The sequence below is a fragment of the Calonectris borealis genome, chromosome Z, assembly GCF_964195595.1.
Source record: "Calonectris borealis chromosome Z, bCalBor7.hap1.2, whole genome shotgun sequence".
Taxonomy (NCBI): domain Eukaryota; kingdom Metazoa; phylum Chordata; class Aves; order Procellariiformes; family Procellariidae; genus Calonectris; species Calonectris borealis.
Window position 1 is genome coordinate 1,532,964 of NC_134352.1, and position 26,136 is coordinate 1,559,099.

At 38.4% G+C, this 26,136-nt stretch overlaps 1 protein-coding gene across 1 annotated transcript in view; it reads left to right on the forward strand.

Annotated features, from left to right (window-relative positions):
- The window catches only part of MCTP1 (multiple C2 and transmembrane domain containing 1), a 290,462-nt gene that overhangs the window by 194,185 nt on the left and 70,141 nt on the right, over positions 1-26,136 (forward strand). The gene's annotated exons all lie outside the window — the stretch shown is intronic.

A 26,136-nucleotide genomic window follows, 5' to 3' on the forward strand; every position in this document is an offset into this window, starting at 1 on the left:
TAGTTCAGTTTTTAGTGAATTCATTTTTAGTGATTTAAATGAAATTGCTATTTCTCCATAAACATTAGCTTCATTAGTATTAATCTTTATTTTTCTGTTAAATTTTGAAAATTCCAAGAGTAGTTGTCGATTACATTATGTCTCCCAGATGAATATCTTTTTATTTTCAAAATCATATGATCTACAAATAAAACCAGAGTCCCTGTTTGTTTTTTGCCTGAGGAACTCCCACCAGGAGTAAAAATGTGTGCATGGGCATGCTTTCTGGAACATCTAAATTTATTAAGTTGGCTGAAATACTGAAGTTATGAGCCTCTCCACCATGAACAGGAACCGAGAACGTTTTCAGTCATTCTTTGAATAATTGTAGAGTGAGTCTGTGACAGTACTCCTAGCTTGGGTGCCTAAAGCTCAGGTGCCTCAAATTTGGAGACATCAAACCTGGCATTGGAGCTGGCTACACTGGAGCAGTGAAATGGGGTACTTTGCTGTGTCACTGAATCATGCTGTTTTGCAGAAGTTTCTTCTAGCAGGGCTCAATTTGTACTAAGTGACTTGTTAAACCCTCCTGTAGCCTGTCAAAGGATGGCAGCAAGCTGTCGGTCCTTGGTTGCAATGTTCATCAAGAGCACAGGAGATAAACGTGTTGTTCAAACACTCGGGGTTTTTATACTTTTACTGACGTCTGCAGTAACTACACTGTGTGCAAAAATCTAAATATACTTGCTACTGTTTAATTTAGAAAGACGATCTGTTATTATTTCAGTTTAAAATTATCAAGATTTCATAGGAAAACGTGTCTTTCTGCATAAAACTCAAATGTTCATGTTACTATTACTGCTCCAGTTAGTAAATACTCATCTGTCCAAGTCTTTTTTTAATACGGATGTGAAACACCCACCTGTCCTCGGTGGAAGAAAGGAAGTGGAAAGGCATCCTATTCTTTGGGGCAAATAAAATTATTTCTTTCTCATGGTGCACTGCTGTGGCTATGAAAGAAGTTGTGTTGCTGTGAAATTGTCATCGTTTCCGATCACAGAAGAAATTCAGTGTCATAGTAAGTAGTTGGAAATACATAAAACATGGAATTTGAGCAGGGAGGTCTGTAGTGAGTATGCGCCGTTGTTGCAGTTACAGTGTATTGCAGTAGAAATGTGTTCCTGAATTTAGTTTTATATATATTCATATATATATTTATATCTATATCTCAAAAGCCTGCTTTTCTTAGTTTCCTTTTAGTATTTGTTTTGTTATGTTGTGGTAGTTACAGACACATTATGTCCGCATCAGCGCTGTTCCTGCTCTGCATCCAAAGTGCATCCTGTGCTTTTCAACCTGATGTTATTCCGTCCAAGGATCAAATCATCCCTCAGCTGGGCAAAACATTGATAAGTTTTAGTTAGCCAAGTCAAATCTACATGAACTTCTATCATGATCGTAAGCTTTAGATTTAGATGGTTTCTGGCGTTCCATAACTATCACAGGCCCTTGAAAAATCTTGAGAGTGGTCCACTTGCACGTGTAATGCTGAATCATGCTTGCACTAAGGTTACGCTGGAATTTAATAGATTCTATAAAAAAGCTGTGCTTATATGTATCATTTTAATCTCTTCACTATTATACAAATCGTATCTCCTCTTGAAGTTGTCTCCCGGAGGTTGGAGAATGTCATAGTGAAATGTCAGTGCCAGAAAGGAGATGAGAAATAGGCCGTTCTGGAGGTTTCCAGCTCTGTAGGCAGACTAATAAATAATGTACAAGAAGTAAACTTTTAAACTAACCGTTTCTTCCTTCCTGTTGGATTTGAAGACGTACCTTGATGGATAACATTCCAATACAGATTTACAGCCATTTCACGTAAGTTACACATGTGAGGGTTGATTTTTCAGATCTCCCGTTCCACCAAGTTCTTGGCGTTACAATTACAGGTACCCCTTTCTTCTACCTCACCCCGTGTCTTTACTTTCTGTTACGGAAGACCACAGGTGAAGAAATCTGACAGACTAGCTCAGTTTTCAGAAATGTAGTAAGTTAATTGTAATTAATGAGAGATCTGGAAAGGAGAACTACTCTTGGAAACCCTCAGAAAGCCCTGATTAATGTGGTGACTCTGTAATAAGCTACACTTACTTATGCTTTATGCTCTTTGCACACTGAAGTGTTCACTGCAGCTCTTTCTAAAGTCATTCTCTTTGGAGAGTCACAACGTTAGTCGTCGAGAATAAAAGTGTATATTGAAGGGGCTTGCTGATTGTTTATACTCCAGAACTTAGCTGTCTCAAATCTTCACCTTTTTTGGGACATTTAGGAAAGGAAATGCTTTATTAAAGGTTTAGGATGGTTCTTTCTCAAATCTGTCCAAAGGCACCAGCTCAATGACCGATGTTGCCCATGTTGTACCTAGAACTACAGAAACCTAGAAGTTAAGTTTTCAGTGTTCTAGATTACGCATTTCCTCAACTAAACAATATTTTGCCTGTTCCTGTTGAACTTCATAAGCTCATCGCCTTCACTGACAATCTTGCCTGAATGATTTAAGGTTTTGACTCCATTTTTTTTTTCTGTGCCTCAGGAATTCACAGCCAAAGGATAATTGCTACCCAGGCAGAATTTTTTATATTTTCGTGCTAATATAACCGTGACATTTAATTAGCTGTTATTTTTCAGATATTCAAGGTATTTGTAAGTAGCTCATGAAACGTAGGTTGATCTGGCTAGAATATGACTTTGGATTCGAACCATCAGAAGATTTGATATTCTCTCCTCCTTTTTCATATTTATTTCCTGTTAAATAAAGGAAGTGTATAGCTACAATGTTAAATTAATGTTTCGGTTCCAGAACAGCTTTATTGTATCGCATATATCCCTGTTATGTCTAGAGGCAGATAAAAAATGTGTTACGTGTTTGTGTGTGTGCTTCTTAAGCACCTAAATGCTTAAGAAGAAAAGTATAGAGAAGAAAAGAATAGAATACGTAGAGAGAGCCTTTGCTGTAAATTCACATGATTTTCTGTATTTAAAAAGGACCTTTGGATTATTTGGCAGTTAATTTTTATATTTTTTTTAATTTGGTAATTAATATGGTATGTTTCAGGCGGAAGAACTTTATTAGGGTATGCAAAAGTGGATGGTTTTTCTTTAGATTAATCTACTCTGGGCACTGAAATGTCTACTAAATTGGGCCTAATTTCCATCAGCTTCTTGACCAGACATTTGTGTTCTTGCAGATGTCAGTGGGTGCAACGTAGGGGGAAAAAAGTGTACACTCTTTTTTTCCCCTACTGTCATTTCTCACTGTAATGAGCACAAAAATAATTGGACAACTGAGCTATCAGTAAAAGGACACACTTCAACGTGAGTCAATGAATTATTTTACGGGACAAACTTTAATCTTTAAATGTGATTGTAGATAATTTGTGCTACCATCTGTCCATTTGGAATTCTTTTAGCCTTTTCAGTCGTTATACAGTAAGTGCTGCTGTGTTTAACATTAACATTTGATATTTTACACATTTAATTTCTGTACTGCTGCGTAGTCCTTGGGGAGCTTCGCTCTAGTGCTACATGAGAGAGACAAAGTATTGATCAGTTAACATTTCAGCTACATTTATGTATGTCGCAAAATTAATGAAAATGCCAGACAAAAATGTCAGAGTGCACAAAAAGGTAGAATTTAAATTTGGTAGTTTAATGAAAAGTTTAAGATGTGCATTATCAAAAATGTCCCCTTGCCTTTAAAGTACAATTCATAACCGAGTAACTAAAGGGAACCACATATTTTACTTAGAGGAACATTGAACATGAAATATGAGGGAATATGTAATCTTCAAAGTGTTTGGTATCCCAAAATGGCCTCAGTAAAGCACTTTAATTGCCTGCTTGAACATTTAACTGTTACTCATAAAATAAACTTGTTTCCTTTCTCATTTGGAAGCAGAGTACCCTCACCCTATCACAGTTTTCAGTATGTCCTCACATTAAAGCTTTCTATGAACATGTTCTCCTATTCCTCTGAATCTTTCTGTACGTGTGCATGCATGCACATGGAAAATACTTTTCTTTCTTAGGTTTTGAAATATTGATAAAATGACTCGCCCTGCATCCAAGCCATTTGTCAGGTCTAACTCACCTTCGCTTTGTCTTCTAATGTTACACAAGTCATGTGTGAAAATGACATAACAGTGTCCCTAGCCTTTGATTAAGTGTTAGTTCTCTTGCACATACACCATTTAGTTGTGATGGTGTCACGCTAATTAATTGAAACCGAGAAGGAAACAGGAGAAAAAAGAGCTGGTCCCTAGCAGGAAATGAGTCAATAAAGTAATTTTGTCAACTTGCTTAACTTTTCCCTATTAAAAAGGGAAATGATCGCTACTGTGTATTTCAGAAGCAACTTTCACTCAAAGCTGAAGGATGGAGATTATGTTTTGGGAGAGACTTGATACGGTACCATCAGGAGTGGGAATGCGCTTGTGTTAGTTATTAAATATTTTCCTTTTTTTCCACACTGTAATTGTAGGAGAATCAGAATTTTGCAGATATATTTAAGAGCTCATAGCTTTTGCCATTGTTTATACCATTATTGAAGATATAACATATAAACACCTTCAAACTGCTTTTTACTAAACCTGGGTGAAGTGGACTATCAGATTGTCTTTGCCACCTGTTGTCTAGAATTTGAAATTGGAAGAAGTGCTAGTAAAGTAGTTGCAAAAACTTCTTACATCCTAAAAAAGCCTTTCCAAAAATTCCTGTTGCTGTCAAAACTGCCTGTTCTCAAAAGAGAGATTTCCAGAGGTAAAGTGACATGGCAGTGGCAAGGCCAGATACAAGCTCATTTCTGATGCAGGTTCTGATGCTCTTGCACATGTGCAAGAGTCTTTCAGCTTTTTGTCAGCTGTATCTTCACCAGCAGGAAAGAGAATGAAGTAGACCAGACGGCTTTTGTTTTTTTCAGAAGTACAGCAGACAAAAAGAAAAGTGATGTAAATCCTGTTTCCTCTTCCCTAATTTTCTATAGACCAGCAGAACTAATGTGAGACTGCTGCAAAAATACAGTGGGATTTGAGCTTTCTGCAACACTTAACTATACTGTGTGCCAGGTTTTAGAAAGCGGGATAGGAAAGAAACACATATATAGGGGATCCTGGTGTATATGATCATTGAGATCCATTAACCATTCATACATGAAGAACATATCAGCACCAGCAGTGATTAAAAAAACCCTCTGTACTTAACTATAGCAATTGAGGAATGATGCTGGTGTGGAAATACTTGGTGTCATCAATCCACGTCTTGTGATTGACACATTGTGTGTTTGCAAATCTGATAGAAGGAAAGACTGGGCAATATTTATATGCTTAAAGTTTCTCTTAGTATTTTATTTTGTTTTTAAAAAATCACTTTCATCTTACTTCCTTCATAGAGTGAATGCATATTTTCTTCATAATCTTAAAGTGTCCGACGCAGTGTGGGGAAATACTTTCCTCATTTACATTGCCAATTGATGTAAAGAGGCTTTATGATTTCTCAAACAGGAAATACGCAGCAGAATAGAGCACTGATATCCCACGGCTTGGATTTTCCCTTCACTACCAGACCGTTCATCCCACCTATTTTCCTTTTCTCCCGACTTAGAAAACTGACAACTTTGCACTGAAAGTATTTGATTATCAAAGCTTTTAGAAAGCTACTATAGCTTGATACACCAAAAGGTCTGATGCACTGAAATTGCGTTGTAGTTGATCAAAAATTGTAGAAATTAACAAAAACTATTAGTTACTGTCCAGTATTCAGTGTTACCCAGAAAGTTCTAAAAACAAGCTTAGATTTCCTCTTAAGGCAGTGATGTGACTAGAAATCTAGGCAGCCGAATTGCGTGAGTGGTGGTCTTGGTCTGGAGTACGTTTCCCATCATGCAGATCATGCACGACGCGATCCCCAGCTGCCTGCTGTTGCTGCAGCCCCACCTGCTCGGGGTTACTGGAAGAGCTGCAGGATGGCTGCGTTTGACCCCGTGTGGCTGTGTGTCCGGGGAGGGGTTGCATTGCATCATGTATTCTTACTTGCACTTTCCTCTTGAGTGCACAAAACTCTCCTGAATAAAAAACTTTGCACTTGAAAGACTTCAGATAGCACGGGTACTAAATTTGGAGAATTATTTAGTAACGGTGTTCTAAGGAGGAAGTAGTTGTGTACCTTATCACCGTTGGGTTCCCCAAGTTGCTCTATTTCAAGTCATTGCAGGAAATCTTGGCCGTTTAAACTTTCACTTCTTAAATAGTGCACATGGATTGTGCACAGTGGATTATAAAATATCTTACTTTTTCATCATCTTCTAGTTATGAGTCATATGAGAACCAACACATTATAAAATCATGTTACAAAGAGTGGTTTACTTCCTCTTTATTTTAGCAGCGGTAGGTATTATAATGGTTTGCCTTGAATTGGGCCTATTGTGGTTTAACCCCAGCCGGCAGCTCAGCCCCACCCAGACGCTCGCTCACTCCCCTCAGTGGGATGGGGAGAGGATTGGAAGGTAAAAGTGAGAAAACTCGTGGGTTGAGATAAGGACAGTTTAATAGGGAAAGCAAAAGCCGCGCACAAGCAAAGCCAAACAAGGGATTCATTCACCTCTTCCCACCGGCAGGCAGGTGTTCAGCCATCGCCAGGAAAGCAGGGCTCCATCACGCGTAACGGTGACTTGGGAAGACAAACGCCATCACTCCGAACGTCCCCCCCTTCCTTCTTCTTCCCCCAGCTTTATGTGCTGAGCATGGCGCCATACGGTCTGGGATACCCCTTTGGTCAGTTGGGGTCAGCTGTCCCAGCCGTGTCCCCTCCCAGCTCCTTGTGCCCCCCCAGCCTCTTGCTGGTGGGGTGGGGTGAGGAGCAGAAAAGGCCTTGACGCTGTGTACGCACTGCTCAGCAGGAATGAAACATCCCTGGGTTATCAACGCTGTTTCCAGCACAAATCCAAAACACAGCCCCATGCCAGCTACTGTGGAGAAAATTAACTCCACCCCAGCCCAAACCAGCACAGGACCACCCTGATTTTACTGGACCGTTCAGTAGCTAAAATAATACAGTGTAATGTTTTGCAAAAAGTTTCAGTGTAGTAAAGAAAGAAGCAATAACGAGGTATGTCGTATGCTAGTGAGAAATGCCCAAGTAAGGAAAATCAAATAGAAAAGCAATATTTCAAAGCTTTTGAAAGTATGATGTGCAAAAGGATTGGAAAGGCAGCCTGTTCAGAAATGAAGCTACCGATTTCTTCCTGATGCTCCTTAAGGAATCTTCAGTGTGCTTATGCCTATAGAGTAGTCGCTTGTTTAGTAGGTGTGTAGCTGGTAGGTGATACTATAAGCATCTGTGCCTGGGTGGAAAAATTATGAAAAAACATGTAATTTTCAATATGTTGGATTTTACTGGAGTGAAAACACTTAGGGTAACTTTGTAATGTTTCATAGATGCATCATGAAAGTATTTGTTCTGCTTATATTTTTTAACATGCAATTTTATATTTTCAGTTTTGATTGCAGAAAGTGTAATCCAGACCTTTAATATAAAAAAGACTTGGAACATATTTTTCTACTAGTGCCACACATGCTATATGACTAATAGTAATTGGGTTTGTTGGTGTTGTAAATAAAGCCCCGAAAGAAAAACATCCCTAAGTAACCATTGCAAAAATTACATGGGAAGTTTTGTCCCTTTTTCCTAAAAGGGGACTGTCTGCCACACACAGCTTTATCCTACATTTTTGGCAGAAGAGAGATGCTGCATGCTTCCCATTCCAAAAATGGCTGGTTTGGACCAGAGAGAGTTTGAAAGCTTGCTTCCCACTGGGAAATAACTGGCGGGTGGCGATGCTGCTTTTGATGATCCAAAACCAGCAGAACCGGTAAGAGAAGGAATGATTAGTCTGTTCCCCTCGGGACAGTAGGAAATTGAAGTGAAAAATGCCCGTAGTGTTCTACTGTCACCTTTCTTGTGGTCCCTCTGCTTTCCTCCTCAGTGTGAGGTGGGCTTACCATGCCCAAGAAGCTTCACTTCCATCTGAACTCCATTAAGATGTATGTGGGAAAGTCCTGTTAAGGAACTGAGCAGTTACAGCTGCTTATTTTCGCAGTTAGGGAAACTTCCTTGTGACGGGGTGTGAAAAAGCAGTAGCACTAGAAGTTGTCCTTCCCTTGGGATAAGGTGTCTCTTTGTGTAACCATCTTTATTTCGAGCGGACAAACTGCTGAGGTGTGATGTTACAGAAGAATACTTAAGAAGTTTACAAGTGGTGGATTTTTTTGTTTTTCTTCTGAATTAGGCATGAGTTATACAGCACATTATCAACGTAATCTTTATTGTATAGTTCAGTCAGTGTAAACATTGTTTCCACCGAGGGTGTTTTCCATACCTGAAGAACTAGGATTAAATCCATTCTTTCAGAAAAAAGACGCTTCCCTGAACTACCTTTCTGCGTCTTTCCCCTCTTTTCCCTCCGGGGTGTTGGCCTGAGGCAGCGGCTGCAGATCTCGGTGACAAGGCTGCATTGAGCAGGTTACCATCTAGGTAGAATGTTTGCTTGAATTTCTCAATTAAAGGCCAAACTGATGGTTGCAAAGTTGTGAAGAAAGTCCTCACGTAGCCTTAGCCATGATATTGGTAACGGTTGGGTTGTTTGCAATGGCCTGTCTTGCACGTTAACTTTTTGTAGTGGTCACAGCAATATAAAGACAAGCAAAAACTGCCTTGAAGATCCTTTTAGTTAAGTGTTAATGCAAAAAACAATGTTGTCTAGATAGTTTTTAAATATATCAAACAGTCAGCATAAAGGTGGAATGTTAAATTTTTACCAGGTGTCGTGCTTAAGTGATTTAGCTTCTGCAGGAGAGGAGAATTTCAGTTGACCTTGAAATAAAAAGCCTGTAAACCTCATAGCCACTTTTTTCATAAAAGGTTGGGTTTTTTTTAGTTTATTTAATTTTCAAAAGAAAAATAATAGGTGTTTATATCCCAAAATTTGTGGATAACTTTGGAATAAGCAAGGAGACATAATTTAAAAGCATAATTTATTTTGGTTTCACTGGTAGATTTTATTTATTCCAGAATAAGTATTAACACTTACCCAGTAGAGATAACCAATGTTGTGACCAGAATTGTTACTGAAGAGAAAAAAAATTTAATAACTGTAAGCCAAACGGCCGCAGCGGATACTGAATAGATTTGCAACTGCATGGCAGATCTTTGGAGTTTGTACATTTCTGTGAATGACACCAGCACAATTACTGTAGCTCTGAAGCTACAAGACACCAACTGCTTTCCAGAGATACAAGTACTCTTAAGAAGAACCCACTGGTTTGCAAAAGCAAAAAATTGGCATAATTTAGTCTTGTTTATTTGAGACCACGGCTTTCACAGATATTGTTAGGACTGCAAAGTTATCTGTTAAAACCGGTATTATGCAACTGGAGCTTCTTGGGCAATTAGCGTGCAGCACCGGCTGAATAGCAGACATGATTTTCTCTCTGCAGCCGTATAGCAGCTGTGATTAGATGTGCCTGTATTCCAGTTCTAATTCACTGGCCTCCGTAAATAGACACTGCTCATTAATGAACAGAGACAGACACTTCCTAACCCCATTAAAAAAATAAAAAGGTAGCAAAGAAATGTGCTCAAAAATGAATAAAATTAATTCAGCTTTGATATACTGAATACATATTTTGCATTCGTCGCTGCAGGAATTGGCACTGTATACTTGGGAAAACTATGATTAAAAAAAAATCAAGCCAATATTAATGCATATTTGTGATTCTCTGCACTCAGTACATCTCCTCTAAATCATAACTTGAGGGATAAACATATTAAGCTGAAGGTAAACCTCTACTTTAATAGTAGTCCTGGCAGGACTAATGCATGAGGTTTTGCTATTTCCTTATATTTCTCCTCAGTCTTTAAGTGTACGAATCCATGGTGTCTGTTTGGCTTGAGATGCTCCTTTCTGGACTATTCTCAGCTTAATAAAGTCAGCTTGTGTGGTATTTCTGTTCTCGCCCTGTCTCTCCTGAGGTCTGTCTCTTTCTGGTGCTCATTTATAAGGGAGAGGGAAAATCTCTCCCTGTCTCAGACTAGAAGACACGGGTGTACATATTTGAATTTTCCAATGACAAATTTGTCAATTTCCAGGAAAAGTGTATTTTTAATAATTAAAATCAGGTAATTCCTTTGAAGATGAGTGATCAGTACTGTAAGGGATATGTTAATGATTATTTAAGGCTGTTTTCCTTAATAAAGAAAGAATGAGTATTTTCTGGTTGGTATGTAGTATTCTTCCCTTAAAAAACATCTAGTACCAGCAGATGCTGTATCCCTTTAACGTGACTAAAAAATTTAAAAGTAAGTATTTTTAATATTTGCTGCCATCTTAATTATTACTTGCTTAAAGCACCACTGTTAGCAGAGGGATTATGAGTTAATAAAAATGTCATAGTATTAGTATATAAAACACAATATAATTTTCCCAAGATAATGATTAACAGCGTAAGGCCACATTAAGAACACTTAATGCTTATTCCCTAAATGTACTTGATTTTAATCTTTCAGGAATAGTATCACAATATTGTAGCAAGTAAACATGGAAACATTTTGGAGTCATTTATTTTAAAGAAGAGGTAACTAATGAAATCTCTTGTTAGAGCTTTGTTTCTGTATTATGTCACTATCTTCATAGCATTACAACTGAATAGTGTTTTTAATACTGGATATTAATATTCCCTAGTGCAACTCCAATGAAACACATTAAAAAGTTATTTGTTCATCACAGTCTATTAGCTAGAGCATTTGGAAAATAACTGCTCTACGCCGGTAGGTCGTCATTATGTCAGTCTTCCCTTCACATACAAGAATCGCTTTGGGTGTGGGTTGTGGTTTTTTAACTTTTTAAGACACTTTTGCTTTGTTCCAAGGCTGCTTCAGGTTTTTATTAGCTACCTTGATTCGGTCAGTACGGACAAGAGACATGGCTATAAATTACTGATTCGCTCGAGCACGCTTCTGTGCCTTTTTGCGCCGAGAAGTCGGTCGGCCCGTCGGTGGGGTGGGGAGCACGCGGGAGTCCCCGCCGCACACAGGCGTCCCCCGCCCCCTCCCCACGGCCCCGCGCACCCAGCCGCAGGAGCAGCTCTGGTGTCGCGGGAAGAAACGGCCGTTTCTGGGGGAAAATTATTCCAGTTCCACTTCTGAATGAAAGACAAGGCTGTTATTACTCAAGGGATATCAGGCCTCACTGCTTTTGTGAGAAAACAAATTTGCTGTAACTTTATCTGTAATTTAGTACTGCACGGGTGCAAATAGAGTCTACATTGTATGGAACAGGAGGCAGAAGTAAGGGTTTGTTAAAGCCTTGAAAGGGTTGGGTAACCATTATATTTCCGAAAGCGGCCTTATCAGAGTCATAGGTTAAAAAAAAAAATTACGGCCTTACCATTAACTGTCTGTTTTCAATTTGCTTTAAAGGTAGTATTGAAGAAGTAAGGTTTCTGTCTATATGGAGAATATGGCAAAATCACAAGTTTCGCGAAAGTGAATATACATATTTTGCCTTGACCAACAGCCTACCCAGTGAGTGGTTACAGTAAATGCTACTCAGATCTTTTTCTGCAAGGTGGTTTTTTTTTGTCCTTTCTCGCAGTAAATGTAGCAGACTCTTGCTGTTCTCATGTTCCACTTTCGTGAAGTATATGATGTCAAAATGCTTAAATAAAATTTCCCTTCTGTTGGTTGATTCTTGATTGTCAGCATTTGTTAGGAAGAAATAATATTAATTGTTTAAAACTTTTGTCCTGATTGCATAGGAAAACCTAACCCTCGCAAACGGTGCTGTTGGAGCTGGTCCAAATCGGTCTTAACTTGTATTCCATCAAAGTTCATTTTTACGACTGTGTACTTACTCGCCGCCTTACATTCTGATTAGGTAGCAAACAGGCAAACTGCTTTCTTCATATTCTTTCTCTTTTTTCTTTTCTTTTTTTTTTAATAGAAAAAATTCCAATCTGGTTGTAGGAGCTTGATCTTGCTGATTAGCAAAGTTAATGTTAAAAACTTAATGTGGTTTGTAATCATCTGGCAGCTGTCATTAGTGAGTGACAATGTAGTTAATCCCCCCCGACACACAACCCTGCTCCTCCATTCTCCCAAAAGCAGGGGCAGCCACCTCCAGGCACACTCCCGGCTGAAGCTGGGAGCAGGGAGTGCAGGTCTGACCCCGGGATCTGAACCTGGGAATCTCTGGTTAGCATGCTTCATTGCCTCCGGATCACTGCCCTCACCTTCCGCTCCTTTACTTACAGTGTCTAATACGCCTAATTTAAATGAAATTATTTTAATTAAATCATTCAACTGTTCCTCACAGTGCAAGATAGTTAGGAACTGTAGCTGGCGGTGTTTTGAATCAGGTGTCTCGGCTTGATGGGACCAGAGTTAGCCAAAGATGGCTGCGGGTTCTGGCGTAGGCAGAGCAAAAGGTGTATGTGAAAAGACGGTCACAAATTAAATTAGAACTGGGAGTGATAGCAATTACTCGTAGAAACACATACATCAGTAGCGTTCCTGCTGGTTTGTTTCTCTCGACATTGTGCCACAAGCACTGGTTTCACAATTTGCAGAGAAGGCAAAAGGCTGAGCAGGGAGCTTGTGATTTCTGGATGGAAGTAAAGCTCATCTCTGTTTATCGCCTGATTTGAGCAATCCTGTCCTTTGCCAGTCAGCAAGTGTAATGAATTCTCTGCTGCATCACCGGCCAGGGTTTTTCGTAGGTAACCGCTCAACGGCTGATGACACTGCACCGTGGTACTCCAGAGCTGGTATTTATTTTATTTTCTGCAGACATCCACTCTTTCTCGCATTTCTTCTATTAAAAATGGGAAATGTTCCCCTCCCCCAAGTTATAGAGAGCAAAGTAAACCCAAAACCCTGAAGAATCCTAATGCAGGAGGAGTGCTTTAAAACAGGCTGTCTGTGCTCTAAAATGTGGTTATAGACTAATTAAATTCTGTTGTCTGCCTGGCAATGACAAATATGGCACTTCCTTAAGAGCACTTTAAGATCCGGATGGTAGAACCAACACCCCCGCGCACCTCTGAAGTACAGGACTATCCACTCGCTCTGTGATGGATCTAGTCTCTGCTGACTTACGGTTTTTAGAACTGATAGTTGAATATAAAATATAAACAGGTTGAAAAATGACAGATTATTTCTGGGGGCGTTTTCATGTTCACCTTTATGATAGTTGCATTTTTTTAAGTTAATGCAGTTTAAAAATCATTTTAAGTTTCCCAACACGAAGGAAAGAAATGAGATATTGGATTCGCAAACAAAAGCTTTATTGGTTTATGACAAGTAATCCATCTTTTTGCATTAGTGTAGCATTCTACCCCAGATTATTTTTCATAATTGATAATTTGTGAGTCATATATTTGTTATCTATTTTTTTATGGGTCTCTAAATAGTGAATGATGTCAAAGGTCATCAAGCTTTCATAAAGGAAATGTTTTTTATTTTATTTTTTAAGTTTTGATTGGTGTTCTGAAGAACTTTGTGAACATTTCAGGGAAAAGTACAAAGAAAAAAAGTGATAGCGGTTTTCCTGGTAGGAACTTCATGCAACATAATGTTACAGCAATTCAAAGAAGAAATGAATGTTAGGACACACATGAAGTACTAGAGCAGGGTAAAAATGTTTAACTAGAATTATTTTACATTAGTGATTAGTGTAATAGTGATTAAGTTTTAAAAGTTGGAAATGCATTTCTTGCATATGCATGCAGCAATATTGAGAATGATATTTGCATGGGACTGATTCATTTTGATTTTTTTCCTTATCAGAAATATTTTTACAATAATCAACAAGCCATTGTTCTCCTTCTACCATAAAACTGGGGGGGGTTGTAGTCATGTGCCTTCCCCACTTTTAGGAAGAATTTAATATTGGTTACAGATTAAGAAAATCTAACGAGGCAAGAAAAACTACCTTTGCATCTAAAATATTAGAGGTCACCAAAATGAGACTATATGTTGATACATTAGTTTGTCACAGGCAAATAATTAATAAAAAGGTGTGGGCATATGATTTAAAATTTAGTTATCCTGATGAGAAAGCTAGTAGGAACTTTTATCTTTACTAATGTTTCTTTAGCAACCCAAGAACATTAGTACTAACTGTGCTCACAGAGCTTTCTGATGCAATTAAAAATTGGGAGAACTGAATAAAATATGAATAAGTTCAATCAGTGGGAAAGGCTTAAAATATGGCTTTAAAACTTAAAATAATTTACAGACAACTATATAGGAGGCATAAAGTGTTTTAAAATTAATTAAATATTAATTTCAGAGCAAATTTGTTATGAATATACTGTTACAGCTTGTGTGGTTCTCTCTTCAACATTCATTTAAATGTCCTCTGAATAATTTCATTACAGTGAGACATTTCTATTAAAAAAAAAGATTCAGGATTATCTTCTTAATTAAAATAGAATTGAGCTCATTTAATTGTGATGTGATTATGTTATTATATGTAGAATGTCATTAAAATAATGTAAACAATTCTTCCCCCAATTTCTAGAAATAAGAAAAAGAATAGCTAATACGTTTTGGTACAACTAGTATTGAAATTTCATCTGAAAATCCTGAATAATTGAATATTTTGCAAAATAATTTGAATCCCAAATAAGTAACAATATTAGTAGAATCAATATATTTTGTCCTTAAGAGGTATTCTAGTTGCCTAAGAATAAAGCAAAAGTTATGTATCATTACTGAATACTTTTTATTTCATTCTGTAGCATACATCAATACTGTTGGTTCTTCTCAGAGATTTTTTTTTTTAACCAAACCTTATGTTGTTTTTTTCTTTTTCTTTCTAATAATGTTTCTAGCCAAGCTGGAAATAGTTAGCAATGTATCGTAACTGAAAAGTGCTTTAATCTAGATGCTTTGTTCAACTGGGACTGTGAAATAAAGCATTTTTTTCAGCTCATCAGATTATTGTTTTGAATATTATAATTATTTGATACAAATAAAGATATATCTTGACATTTACTCCCTGACAGGTATTCAGGGCTTGGACAAATGGACACAAAAAAGACTCGTTTTAAAATTTCCCCTTTCACAGCATTGCAGTGATATTAAAATATATCTAATTGTATTTATGACAGGGTGATGTCCTTTTGTCACTATGGATATAAAAATACAGCCTTTAAATAAGAAGTGCTGAATTCTATATTTGGAAGGAAAAATATTCACAGTTATTACTCTGTTATGTAATATAGAATGCCTTTATATTTTTTCCTGGTTTTATACTGCTTGTGAAACTGTTCCCCTCTCAAAAAAAAAAAAAAAAAAGAAAGCATATCAGAATTTTTTTAAAAGCCAGAATGTACTGTACTACTTTTGAATTGCGTGGCTTGCCTGAATCTTAGCCGATCATAAATGCAAGAGGACGCTGCTGCTACTGTTGTCATTATCTGCCGGTTGCATGCTGCAGTGGTGTCTGCAGGGCAGCGGGCACACCGTAGGGACCCTCGTTCTGAAAAGTTAGCAAACTGAGCCTATGCTGTTAAATTCATATCATTAAGTTCAATTCAAATCAGTAGGGCTGTCCCCAGGAGTAAATTTACACATATGCATAAGTATTTGCCATGCCTGACCTGCTTGGGGAAGAGACGAGTGTGTAAAAGACGCAGGGAAGAAAAAGCATGCACTTAGATTCCCAAGCATCTCTTCATTATCTCAAAAATATTGGAAATACTGTTGTATTTAGGCTATTGTAAGTAATTCTGAATACGGTTGCACTGCGTTGAAAGAAGTATCGATTACACTTATAGGATAGAAATATATTTAATATGGTAACAATTACTTCCTGTCTAGTAGCTTAATGTGTTTACAAGACCAAGCACTAATTGTGATCTTTGAATGTTATCTTTCAACAGTTATGGCCAAAATCACTTGTCAACAAAAATATGTCTGAAGTATGTGTGTCAGAAGAGTGTAGAGGTTATTTAATTTTTGTTGACTAAAAAAGGTTAGCCTATTTTTCATGACATTGGAAATGCTTTAAATATAGAAAAATAAAAAAATACAAGCACCGTTGTAAGATTTAGGATTAAATTGGGTTAACCAAAAATCTTCGGGATTATGGATTTAAAAAAATGTCAGTAAAACATATGTTCTTTAGCCTGAAATTAAGAAGGATTTAGTTTAGCGATCATGCTAGTTCTGTGCTATTTCCTTATAAAAATAGGATCTTTTTTCATCTTGCCCGATGTCATTCTCCTCTCAAGCCTGTAGGTAGCACCCTTGCATCACACAACAAATCACTGCCTTTTCTGAGACACAATTACTATTTAGGTCGGGAAGTCTTTCCTTGTGCAGACCTCTAAATGTAGCTGGTACTATTTGCATAATTTCCAGACTTTGATGACAATCTGTGATCTTAAAACAGTAGCCTAAAGATTACACATTAAGTTGTTTGGCCTTGTGACTCCCTCCTCTCTTAAGACGTATCCTTTTCTTCTGTGGGACGGGTGGAGGAGGGCACAACAGATCACTCTTTTGGGGAACCTCAGAGGTACAATGTTCCCTCGTAATTATCTGTTTTGACATACCCTCCGTCAGGTATTAATACACGAGCATAATTCTACATTGCTGTTTCATATTTTCTTTTCTGTTCTGCAAAATACATGGCACTCCGGGTAAGGTAAACTCTGCGGTTGTAAACAAACTCTGTTCATCCTCCTCACCCTGGGCTTGGTCCAACACTTACTCAAGTCCCTTGAGTTGCAGCTGCTCGTTTGGTGCTGACCGAGACCACCGCCGTGCAGGATCTGGCCACCCCAGGAGGTATCGACCCCACTGTCGGTGCTGGGGAGGTGACCCGTTACCGATGCTGCTGTTAGTTGCTTTTTCAACTTGTAATATATGCAATAGCAAAAAATGGAATATAGGCATTATTTTTAAATCCAGGGCTGTTCAGATAGAAAATCGTTCTGCAAATTATCTTCAGAGTTTAACTTTTTTTTGCCTCAGTGTATGCTTCATAATATCACTGCTTCCATTTCCAGAACCCAGCGGTAGCGTACCATCACTTAAATGACAGTTTATTTTCCTTTGGAGTTGCTCTTATGTCACTTAATGCAGTTTTATTGTTTTTTTCCTAAGAGGTCATACCAAAGACGATCTCATTATCACCCTTACCTGTGATCACACCGTGCTGAATAAAACTGTTGACATTTACTCTATTATATTAAGACTGTATTTCATTTTCCTGAGAGTCAGTAGGCAGGGTTGAACAAAAAAATCGTACAAGGCTCTTGTTAATGTGCAAGTTTACGATTTTGTCCGTGTGCTGGTCTGGGATATTTGAGAAGGGAACTGATCATCTGAGGGAGCCTCCCATGAACAAACTGGGTTTTAATCGTATTGTCTGAATGCTTGGTTGTGTATCCGAAGCAGCAAAGTGGCGATGCAGGTGGGAGGGAACTAACCTTTGACTCACTGTAGCAGCAGAAAAAGATCAGGACTATCAGCATGGGAGTTTCCAGCCTTTCCCTTTCTCGCTAGAATAGAAGGCATTTTTGTCGTGGGGGAGGGAGGCACAGATTGAGTTCCCACACACACCGAGCCGCTCTTTGTCTGGGCTTTTTTTTTGTAAAATGCAAACCTCCTCATCTTTCAAATTGTTACAGGAACCCAAGCATTAAAAAAAGTGAGAAGAGTATTTTTTACCGGTTGCTTTGCCTGGGCAAGCGCCGCATGGTTAACAAGAAAAGCTGACTTGTTTTGAAGGCCCTGCTTCAATTTGTCGTGTCAGTGGCCAAGTTAGCAAGGCATCTGCTGTCCATAGCAAATGCTCGTATCGTAACTCGTTAGGCAAGGGAGTCGTTTTCCAGCGCGAGGTCCCTGAGGGAAGCAGGACGCCTGGGAGGAGGACCCCGTCGTGACTGACTTCTGTCAAACCGAAGCGTATACTCCTATAGACAGGAGAAGGGAAAAAAATTGGTGTGAGGGAGGAGGCTTCTCCATCTAGAGATTAAAAAAAAAATCTTTTTTAATACCCTTTTATTTTTTCGATCTGTTACATCCTCACAGCAATGCACATTCCCATGTCAGATATTTATATGCAGGTCATACATAGGTATCAATTTGCGTAGCAAGGAAAAGCTAACCGTGTACAGGCATGGCTGGTATTTTTTCTGTATATTGCATTCTCTATATTTCTGTTCTCAGCGTGTGGAAAAAATAAGGCTACACAGAACATGACAGGAAACCATTTAACTGCTTGTCTGGAGGATATGCTGTAAGTTATCTTTTTTAACTTTTCGTAGTTAGATAGCAATAGGTAGAAATCTGTTGGGGTCTGTGGCAGAAAGATTACAGAGAAATACACGTACATGCCTCTACAGTAGATTCCTCTAAACTGAAAAGAAAATCTCAAGTGAGGGTGTGAAACAATACTTCATGATAAACTTATGCTAAAACTGCTATAGTGCAATTTTCATTTTTTCTACCCTGTTTTCCCTTTCTGCTTTTTTTAGGTGAACTAATTATTTTTTAAGAATTATTCAGAATATAAATACTATATAGCTCTCATTGTGCATGGGGTATTATAGTAGTGTAAAACTTGCATTTCACAGATAATCGTGAACAGTTTCTTAAGAAAAATAGGCATTTTTAATGTTTGAAGTCATTTAAAATTTACCTGGTAATCTATTTTAAGACGTTCTGTCCTATGATGACATTCAAGCAATTAGATCAAACTCTTTTTCAGTAAAGGGCAGGCTCAGTCCATGTGAATGTGTTTACCTGAAATATTCCTTCTCTTGGGGAAGAATATCTTCTATTATCAGGAAGGTCCACGGAGCGAGGAACCAGCGATTTGTCACTGTCAAGACACAAGATCAAATTTTCAAAGGAAAAAACTGGAATGCAATCACAAGCTTTCACGAAGCAGACACTGAGTATTGTGGTCCTACTTTTAATGTATTTTTCTTTTTGAAATCTGACACGCATAAACATTATTGAAGTACTGTTTTAGGGGATTACTGGCATTACTTTGTTGTACAATGTGAAAAACCCGAGGCCGGATTCAGTTCTCATTAAGCTACTTTTACATCAGGATTTTAACTGTATTGGATTTTCCAGTTGCTTACACCATTTTTTGATCAAGTTTCAGGTATTTTGTTGCTGAGACTGGTTTGCTGGGGCAGATTGCTGGTGACGTCACTCTTTTAGGGGAGAGAGGGTGACGAGTGTCAGCATGGGGCTTTCATTCAGTTCAGGCCGGTGCTGACGGGATGCAGAAGTGACTGCTTTCTGGATTTCTGACGTCGGGAGGGCTGCGTGGGTCTCCACTGCCACGGGCATTTCTGTCATTTGCGTGGTATGGTCCGGGCTAGGAAAGGGCTTTCCATTTTCTGGGGTTGTTGCCTGGAGTTGTAGTGTGGTGGAATAAAGGTCCAAGAGAAGAGAACTGAAGAGGCTTGCAGCCAGTTCTTTGTGATCTGAAATGTTTGGTCTCAGAGTGGAGGTACTTTAGAGTGGGGTGTAAACGCTGCTCTGGTTTTGGCTTTCTGTTCTCTGAAATAGCTGGACTCTTTCGGGTTATTTGTGCCTTCATAAAAGGAAAGTCGCCAGATTTTTTTTCGCCCGTCTGTATCGAGAAATCTATTAACTAAAAGCCCCTACTGTAAAATATTCAGCTATTTAAAAAGCAACAAACAGGTTGTTTGGAAACCTCACAGTTCCTAAAAGTTACTACAAGTTGATCTCTGAAGGATCTTTCTTACACCACTCCTGTCCAATTTCCCCTTGACCCATGGTGTTTGTCCAGAAGTTACCATCTATCTTGGGGGTGCCAAGATGCAATCCTACCAAAGAAACCTTAAATTTTTTTTTTTTTTTGCTAAGTGAATTTTTCATGATCGAATCAATAAACGTTGTGTTCCTGTTTTTAAAATCTTTTGCCAGCTACTTACTGAACTTTTGACTAACCTGAAGTCTTCAAAAGAAAACCAATCAACACTACTACCATGTTATAACTTGTCCTTCTGTCCTTCTGTCCTTCACAGAGCAGAGCAATCATTTTACTCTGAAATGAAGTGTATTAATTTCTGCCATCAATCAATGAGTTTGACACCCCACTTTTCCATTTGTACCAGTAAAACATCTACCTGCAGGCACGGAAATAACCCCACCCTTTAGGTAACTTACGGACAATCATGGCTAATGAGACTGTAATTAGCAGAACAGCCTTTCCAAAATTGCTTTTTATAGTTCTAAACCTTGCTTCCCTTTATATATATTATGTGAAACATCCTCCTGTTACTTCTCTTTTAGTGGGAAGATCAAATGGTCCTTCCAGTAAAAAGTTCAGTTTAGTTTTTCCTCCTACTGGGATGAAAACTAACGGTTCCCCTTCATCCTGGTTACCTGTAACAGACTCTCCTTTTCTCCCCACATTGTTAGCTGTAACTGACCAAATGGCAAAGCATCACTCGTTCTGTTGCCCATATTCTTTTCTCAGACCGTTTCTGACGAAGGAACAGCTTTTCTGACAAAAGAAAATGTCAATAGTTGTTAGGAACTACATAAAGAAGGAGATGAAGTGAAAGACAGCTGGTGGTGAAACCGAGCGGCTGTCTAGTGATGGTCCCAAATATGAGGACAGGAGATCAAAGTTTGGTCCCTGCCTGCCCTTGGACAATCAACTCTGCTCAAATTCTGATGGACTAAATTTGCGGGACTAAAGCATAATGGCTCGGGTTTCCCGCTGGTTGCTGTTAGACCTTCAGAGGCGCTTAGCAAATAGAAAACAGTCGTCTTACTGTCATAAAAGGTGCCTGCTCGCTGCGGTAAGTTTTGGAGAACGGGGCCGATGCAGAAGGAAACGCGCGTTGCTCAGGCATCACCCAGACGTGAACTCCCTTACCTCAGTCGGGTTTTAGCTGGGTGCTGGTTATTCACGACCATCTGGAAATGATCCCTTTTCCAGAGCAGAAGGTGCATAGTGAAGGCCCTGACCTTCCTAGCTGGGGACAGAGCTTCACTACTTTTGCCGGCTAGTTATGATAGAGAGCTTATAATTTATGCAGTGCTTTCCAAAAATAACAGCTCTGGTTATATATTTTAATGCTTAACCTTACTCAACTCTGAAATCTGACATTTTGGACGTAGGGAATTAATTTTCCATTTCAGAGTTGCGTATCTATGTTGGAAGATACCCTTTTTAGTTAAGGAGGATTGTCAGTATTTAGATTTGTTTCACATTCTTGTACGGTAGGTAGTCTTGTTCCCCTCTGTCTTTGCCACAAACACCCATGGTACTCTCACGTTTGCTGGGGTGGCTCTGTGGTGTGCAACTGGCTTGAGCAACGTGAGGTGCAGAAGTCAAGCCCAGCTGAGCACACCCCAGAAGCGCTATAGATAGCACCTCAGTTTTCCTTCGATGCGTCTGTGACCCCTCCTTATTTCCTTGGTTTACATTCTTGCTTTAAACCTTTTGTGGGTGGGTGAGCAATCTTCAGCTGGGCTTTCCTCCAGTCGTATCTATTTTATTACTCTTCAGCAGTATCTGTGAACTGTCCATGAAATAACTAAAGGTAAGTTAGCAGGCCAGTGCAGAAGTGCGTGAGATCTTTGGAATAATTTCAATTACTACTTAAGAGTAGTAAAGATGCTTAATAAGATGTGTAGCTGTGAACATTTGGAGATGTGCTTTCATGTCCTACTTTTGATATGACATTACATTATTTTCTTCGCGTGTGTGTTAAGAAAGTAGAAGTTACGAAATGGCATCATGCTTTCTCTCATAACCAGAAAAATTAAAAGGAAAAGAGGATTGGATTGGGGAAAAAGAGAAGGAAAGGAAAGAGAAATACTTCATTTTCTTATGCTAGGTGGTTTCAGGCCAAGTTCTTTTCACATACTTACTATATAATTTTGTAAAATAAAATCACATGCAACGTAATACCTATCTGGTTTCTACCTGAATTTTAAGTCACAACAATTTCTACCTCAGCAGCCAGTATTGTTGTTAAAAGATACACTCTATTAACACAGGTTTACCTGTAAAGTAAAAAAAAAAATCTTGATTGTAACTTGTCAAAAGCAGCATTAAAATCAAGAAGGGCACTGTACCTTTCAGATATTTATTATAAAAGAGTACTAGCGTCTTTACGTTGTCTTGTTATTCAGTAGAAAGCTAAGCCATCAAGTGAATCTGAGCCCGTTTGTTTCGCAGCTACTTTAATTTTACCTTTTTTTTCCTCTCTGTCTGAACGTTTAAATAGACCTTTTCTTTCCAAGTCTATTTAAGCAATGCAAGACCTAAATCAATCCTAAGTGGCAAGCACTTCTCACAGTGTTGTGTGTGGCTGTGTGTTAATTAGCTGAAATAGATTATCCCCTGGTGTGTGGCGTAGTGTTTGTGGTAACTTTTAGTGTGCACAGTTTGCAGTGGATTTCATGTTTATTTTCATGTACTGAGGCAAATTCTCAGTATGTCTTCAAATTATCTCCTTGGGGGTGTTTTTTCCTGAGCTAATCCTGACAGACTCTCCCTGCCAGATATGCCCATCATCAAGAACAGGAGAACACTACACATGCAGGAACCTCTGTGCTTGGGGCTGTATGCAAATTTAATGCCCAGCTCATTTCTGTTTCTCTTACATGGATGACAGACATTTTAACAATAACTTTCACATTTCCCCATGGAAATCCCATTGTATTACTGTATGTATATGAGCACATACATGCATTTACTTTGTGTACATGTTTGAATATGATATCAGGAACACCTATACTTGTAAATACGTTTTATGCCCTTTTTGTGTATTTATATATAGATAAAATGTATGTGAGAAAGCTTGTGTCAAGAATGCAGTCGTCAAACAGCTCCTTATCAGAGATGTAGCTAGATCCCGGGGAGACTTATCAGATACTAAAAAATAGATAGGGTGGAAAATGTGATAAACAAGAAATTGACACTGAAAATAATTCTACAGCATTTGGGGGTTTCATGGCTTCATATGGTAGCGAGAAGCAAGAGCATAGGAAATCAGCTTTTGTTTTCTCGTGTTTGAAGCGGGCACAATCAGAGCAAATGATATTCCAGCAATTGCAAATAGAGCTTTCTCCAGATATGTCACAATCTCCGTGACTCCGTGACTGAGAAATGAATTCTCGCTGGTGCTACCGGTTTTGGAAGAGTAGCTGAAGAGCTGCTAACCTATTTTTTCCTGCCTTTTAAAGGCAGTAACCACCATGTGGGCACTTGGACACCAACATTGGTATATAGGCGCTGAAACAAAAAGTGACTTGGCTGGCAGGTGTGCAGCACAGCGTACCCACGGCCCCTCTCCTCTTCCTCTGTGGGTGCTTTTGTGTGCACACGCATGCGTCTCTGAAAGGAGTTACAAGAGGAAAGGAGGCATCCTCGTCCCAACTGGAGATGGGACACCAACCTGTTCCTCGATCCCTGTGAAACCAACATTCGGTTATGCTGGTTTATATATTTAAATTTAGGTAGCACAGAAGTCACTCTTCAGAAGAATTTTGAAACAGAGATCCCAGAAATACGGAGATTTTAAGAAAGAGAAGTCATACAGACAGTAAATCCTGCTTCTTTTCATGAGAAATTTTTTTCTCTGGAATTCCTGGTCTACCTGTATGCCAAAGTTGTGTTTCAAGAAATCTTCTTTCTTCTTCTCTGTCAGTCATCGTTCATGTTGCATTTTGGGGCTTAAAAAGCCATCATTTTGCCATGCTATTTTTTACTTTAGTGTACTATTAGAAAACTCCTTCTGCTTTTTTTTTTCTGCTTGAGGTGGGAATGACAATTTCATGGTGGTGGTGTGCAGAAGAAAAACAACAAAAAACACCCACCTACTAAAGTATTCAAAGATTGTGATCACAGCTTAAGAAGAAGTTCTGTAAAACTTATAGTAATATATTCAAGTATAAAAATACACAGTAGAAGTAATTCAACCAATTGTCTGTCTTTTTATTTTTAGAAACAAAATTGTTATTCATATGGAGAGATATAGCTAAACCTATGTGTAGATGTAGTTCCAAAATATATATATATAAATTCGGTTTTCTGTTCTTTCTGACACTACCTGGTCTGAAGTTATATTAAGGAGAATTAAAGAAAGTATCTCGTAATTGAGGTTCATTCAACACAACTTGTTATACCTCATCAATTTTAATGTTATTTGACAAATAATGAATACTATATAGTAGTACTGTATAGTGTGTAATAAATGACAGGAACGAAAGAAGTGATATAATTATCTGATGGGGTTTTGACACTGCCTTTATTTTTGTAACTGCAGGGGTTAATAGGTTTTAAAACATAAGGAGTACATACAACTTTCCAAAACATCTGTTGCTTCGGCATGTTTTTATACTTATTGGTGTTACTTCTCTTTTTTACCTCATTATTATGCCCTCCTTTGTTTCAGGTTGTATTTCTTCCGTTGCTTTTTTAATCTTTTATTGTGCTATATAATAACTTGCTACACCACTAGTTCTCAAACTGTGATTTGTAGTCGCTTTCATAGCGAGTGCTTCCCAGTTTTAAATCCATATTAAACAGCATGTATTTAAAAGTTTGATGATAAAGATGTGTGGTAGTCTGGAAGGAAATGTGATAACTTAAAATGGCTTATCATTTCAAAAGCTTGAGGAGCAGTGCTCTAGGCAGTACAGACTCACGGAGGTATAGCCATGTCTTGAATGATTTGGAGGTAAGCTGAATAACTCACTCACGGCGTCCTGTCTCATCCTTACATAGCCTGCTTCACAGCCAGAACGTGCCTTTGTCCCTCTAACGCAGAAATAAAAGAGGTTATCCAAATTTCTTGGGGTGGGGGGGAGCCCCTGGAGAACATGGCAGTGACTCCTAAGGTACATCTCCTGCAAGCGCTTTCTTGCGGTTGCTGCAGGTTAAGGATTTTATACTCAGCTGTTACTGGTCATAGTGGGACTGTGTCTTGGGACTTAGGCTGCCACGTTATTTATTCTTTTCCACCTGTGTAGTGGTCAGTACACATCACGGTGGTTTGTTTCCTGGAAGGTGTACTGCTTGTTAACATACATGGAGAAGCACTGGTGGGAAATTTCGGGTAGAAAAGCTGTATAAGCAAGCCTAGAAGGATACAAAAAATCCTGTGATGCTTTCACAAGATTTGTGTTTTATTAAAAAAGGGTTTCTACATTGTTTCTGTACCTTACTGACAACTCTTTAGTGTTAAATTATTCACATTCCCTTAATACAGAAAACTTCATTGCAGTGGGCCTTGTTATAACATGTTGGATTCTATATATAAATATTTAAAGAATGATGTTAAAGTGTTCTGCACAGTAATTAAATAGAGTTTTAAGAAACTCAAGTAGTTTATGGATTATTTTACTTACGCACTGCAGGATGGAAGGGCATACAGACAGATTTTCACTGAGGTTTGTTGCCTGTACCATGATAAAAAGTCTGTAATGTTCGGAGAGGATGGTAAAATACCTATCGTTTGTCACTAAATATGGAATTTTATCTGTGTTTAGCCATATCTGTAAAGTCTTTTTCTTGGTGTTTTCATACAAGGTTCCAAAATTAACTACCGAGTAGTTAACTGTAGGTGCAGCATCAAAACAAAAACCCCATGACTTTTTAATACTGTCTTATACATTCTGAAATTGTGTAGGAAAAAAGGATACTCTAATAAAACAAAAGGAGTAAGTCCAAAAGAAAATTTTCCAGCCCTGTCTGTAAAATTAGAGTTGTTTTTCTTTCAATAAGAGTAAATGTTATGTATCATTTTCACCTGGGCAGAACAAGTACAAAGTAGTAGACAGCTTTTCTACGTTGTCTCATTTCTTAACTATGCAAAGATGTAAATGATGAAATGAGGTACTGCGCAATGAAACCTCATCCCAACAGTGGTATTACTAAATGATGTATGTGGCCCAAAGGACCTACGTAGAAGGTGTAAAAATGGAATTAAAAAATACATGGAGGAAAGATTACTGTGCTATGTAAATATATAGTTGTATCTCTGTGTGCATACGTATAAAATTATGTATGCGCGTAATGTATAT